The following is a 4,871-nucleotide window of genomic DNA, read 5'->3' on the forward strand; positions in this document are numbered from 1 at the left end:
CTTCCATGAGAGTGGGTGCTCTAGTGCTACGGAGGCGATCTAGTGGTACGGACGGAGATGCTCTAGTGCTGCAGGGTGGCTCTAGTTTATGGGGGTGCACTAGTCACTATAGATACTGAGTCTAGTGCAAAAGGGGGGCCTGCACCCATATGTGGGTCGTGAGTAAATACCCCTTTATTTGTTTTTAATTATTATTATCTCAAAAGCTTTTAAAAAACGAACTAATTCTAAAAACATTTAGTAGTTACTACGGGAAAGTCCTGTTCTGGCGAAGCCCGAACTGGCGAAGTGGGGATTTGTCTCCTACCGTAGCGATCTGGCGAATCGATTGTCCACGACACTGCAAGCGGCGCGAAGGCCAGCGGACCTTGGTCCTGCTCTTCGCCCCCGAGCGCCGCAGGTGCAATCGTTATATTTATGCCCAGGCCGTAAGGCCTGGGCAAGCGCACGATACACGCCCTGTCCAGAAGACGTTCGCCAGATCGCTACGGTATCGGACATTTCCCCACTTCGCCAGTTCGGGCTTCGCCTAAAAGGTACGTGCCCGTTACTACTACTAGTGTGGTGCGGGAGTGCTACGTAGTGGTGCTGCAGTACTAGTGGTGTTAGGAGTACTAGTGGTACTGGAGTACTAGTGGTGTGGGAGTACTAGTGGTGTGGGAGTACTAGTGGTACTGGAGTACTAGTGGTGTGGGAGTACTAGTGGTGTGGGAGTACTAGCGGTACTGGAGTACTAGTGGTGTGGGAGTACTAGCGGTACTGGAGTACTAGTGGTGTGGGAGTACTAGTGGTACTGGAGTACTAGTGGTGTGGGAGTACTAGTGGTACTGGAGTACTAGTGGTGTGGGAGTACTAGTGGTACTGGAGTACTAGTGGTACTGCAGTACTAGTGGTACTGGAGTACTAGTGGTACTGGAGTACTAGTGGTGTGGGAGTACCAGTGGTGTGGGAGTACCAGTGGTGTGGGAGTACTAGTGGTGTGGGAGTACTAGTGGTGCGGGACGTACGGGGGCGCCAGATAAACAGCCTTCCCTGATCAAGTTATAGTCTGGGTCGTCTGACCCTGGACTGCCCGGTCTGCTGTTAGTTTGAACTCTGACCCCAGCCTTTGTCTTTTGAATGCAGCGCACAGAACAACTCGAGCACACCCACGCACATACAAACACACACACACGCGCGCTCGTGCGCGCGCACACACACACACACACACACACACACACACACACACACACACACACACACACACACACACACACACACACACACACACACACACACACACACGCATAATACCCTCTTATCCCTGACAGCCCTTATGCTCATATTAAGATCTACTCCAGTGATTTGGTGGCTATCTCAGCCATAAACTCTCATTTGGAGGAAATTAGCTTGGGTCTGGGTCTCGTTACTATACAGTGCTTAATAGAATCACCATTATTGTGGCTTTTAAATTAAAGCTAGCATGGAATGGACAATACCATTCAAATAAGCTCTCCCTGCCAACCAACTTTGTTCCACCGTTGGGGAAATTGAATGTTTTACAGCTAAAGTTCAGAACCTTCTCATTGCTGTATACTTACTGATTTTAATATTATAATTATATTGATTAATCACATTAGGATGATCCCCAAAATATACAAAAATAAAACTGGTAAATCAGGCATTTCAAAACAATAATATAGCATGTCTTAATCAGGCAGTCATGTTAATGTTTCAGTTTCCCATTGAAGCCCAATCAACTTAGCCCTTTTCCAGTTTTTTTGTCTGACCTGACATTCCAGAGACAATTCTGTTGACGGCCCGTTGACGGCCCGTTATTTACCCATAAGCTTTGCTAATGCAATACAGTGAAGCCAACAAAGAATAGATAATTTTCATACAGTACCTACTGATTTTACTGTGTCTACTGTTGAGCTTTTCAAAGACAGGGCAACAGATACTTTTAAATGCTAGAAAATCAAATGTGAAAAACAGTACCTATACATTTGGCATGCCCATAAACAATATATAAGTTTATGTTAGTCAGTGTTTCAGATTCAGATTCAGATTACTTTATTAACCATTGTGTAATACACATAGGAATTTGCTTTGGCATACTACATTTTTGCATTCAAATCACAGAACGCAACACGTAGTCACCACAGCAGCCATGGGCGGCGCTATCTTGGAGAACCTGCGCAGAGGAGCAGATTCAAGACGGGCCGTCAAATCTACGCCACCTCCAGAAATCGATTACATCAGGGATCTTCATATATGGGCATAAAGGGATTCTGGGGAATACCCATTTTACTTGAATTTGACATACATGATGTCACCTGTGATATGACCTGTGATGTCACAGTGATGTGTCAGAGGAACCATAGTGTCAGGTGTGACCTTCAGAGATACACGGATACGTGGACAAGATGTGCCGGTTTTCATAGTAAATGTGCAACGCAACCTATGGTCGCAATAAACTACCAAATGTCTGTCTGTCCGATGTCTGATATACACATGCTGAGATCACTGATACTAAACAGTGCCCAAATTTGGAGATGATACATCTGGGTTCTCCAACATTACTTTTGAGACTCCTACATTCAATCCTTCATATACTCTGTGCAACTGATATTATTGTCTAGATTGACCGTGTAAATATCAGAGGCTGTCCTTTATACCGGTATGTCCCTACCTTTAATGATACAAAATGGAATAGAATGGAAGTGTGTGAAAGTTGCCTCTCTTTTTTGTCTCTGTGGCATTCAGAGGTTTTGTATCAGAGTTGTATTATACGCACACAAAACCCTGCTGCCACCACCATCAATGAGACCAGAGCACAATCAAACCACTGGAGAGAAAACTTAATCAGCTTTTCCAATTACGCTCCATCTCAGACCACTTATTCCACAAAAAATGGCATCATTAATGTAAGAACATCAAACAAATGCCCTTCAATGTCTTGCAAGAGAGTCCAAACTACACATTTATATATTCAAGCCATTATATGCTGCAGTTTAGATTTAAATCAAATCAGCTTTGAATCAGACACGAATGCCTCTAGAAGAAAATTAGATAATTTTCAGAGAGAAATCATTGGCACCGTCAGACATTAGATGTAGACCTATAACACCAACAATATAAAATATTATGCAGAAAAACACAAACCTTTTTGATAAAGGTTGGATTAGACACCCATAGTTAAACCCCAGTTTAGAAGCTATGGAAATGTAGGTCTCCAGGCCAAATAAATGACATTTAAAAATGTCAGTCTGTATTTTTTTCAACCACTTGTGTATGCAGTCCTAAACACTTAACATAACAGTCTGTCTGTTTGTCCTCTGTCAGTCTATGTTAGAAAACAGCGACAGTAAGTAAATTAGAAAGGGATGAGAAAATGAGAATATGGAGAGAGGAAGGGGGAGACAAGGGGGGTGGGGGGAGAAAGGGGGGCGGGTTAGGGGGGGTTGGACATATAATGATAAGCACCACTTAGGCTCTTTGATCACAGAGGGTCATCAATTTACTGTCAGACCAGTGTGTCTGAGAAAGTCCTCTGCTGATGAATTAAGCTTTTCCACACAGACACACGTGTTCGCACATCTGCACGCACACGCACGCACGCACGCGCGCTTGCACTCACACACACACACACACACACACACACACACACACACACACACACACACACACACACACACACACACACACAGTACGTATATACGCTCTCACTTACAGTGTGTTTACTTACCACTACTAAAAGCTTAATTTTCATACCTATCCTATCCAGTCTCTGCAAAGCGCTGTTACCGTACTGTATATTTGTACATCCAAACATGCAATGATGATCCATCTCCACAGTTAGAGGCCTCCTGGACCCCCCCTCACCCCTCTCAGCACTCTGTTTGTCTGGAGACAAAGGGTTAAGGAGGAACAGACCCTCAGAAGAGCTGCCTGCTTAACCTCTAACCCTACGGTGTGTGAGAGAGAGAGGGAGAGAGAGAGGGAGAGTGGAAGAGAGGCAGAAGAGAGAGAGAGAGAGAGAGAGAGAGAGAGAGAGAGAGAGAGAGAGAGAGAGAGAGAGAGAGAGAGAGAGAGGAGATGGAGATGAGATGGAGATGGAGAGAGAAATGTGATGTCCAATGCCTAGACTGGAATCATAGCCAAACCATGATCAAAACAATTGGTAACTACATTCTAAATAATACAATTAGGCAGCATGCACAAGAAGGCAAGAAAGGTTCATTATTACAAACGCTACACCAAACAAATCTCTAAGAGTGACTTTTATGTCTTCTGTAAAAGCAGGCATTCGTGTGAGCTTTGAGCAGGTGTAAGGTGTGAGAGGTTAATGCCACAAAAGGAGAACAGAAACACCAGATGTATCGACCGAGAAGGTGGGGTTGTGTGGTTGTGTGCATGTGCGTGAGCGCACGTGTGCGTGCGTGCGTGCGTGCATGCATGTGGTTCTTACAGGTCCATTTGGTTTTCATTTTACCCTCTTTGGAATCACATGAACACAGAGGATTTTACTGTGTTGGAGAGGGGAGAAACGTGTGTAAGGCTAAAAGACGAGAGGCAGACAGACCACCAGCACACCCCACCCTGCTGTGTCCCCCATCCCGTCCAACCCCTCCCGTTTCTGGGCAACAGGTTGTCAGTGAGTGGGTCCAGCTGGTGGAGACTGGAGATGCCAAACAACCTGTCAGAGATAAGAGGAGGCGGACAAGGCATGCACACTAGCCCAGGACCCCACTCAACTGGGAGGGGGAGGGGCATGCACACTAGCCCAGGACCCCACTCCACTGCATGGGAGCAATATTTGTCGTATCTTCAGTTGTTTTCCAAGAAAAAAACAAATATCGGGACCCCACTCCTTTGTGGGGGCGTTGGAG

Source organism: Nannobrachium achirus (genome assembly GCF_963921795.1).
Source record: "Nannobrachium achirus genome assembly, chromosome: 12".
NCBI lineage: Eukaryota > Metazoa > Chordata > Actinopteri > Myctophiformes > Myctophidae > Nannobrachium > Nannobrachium achirus.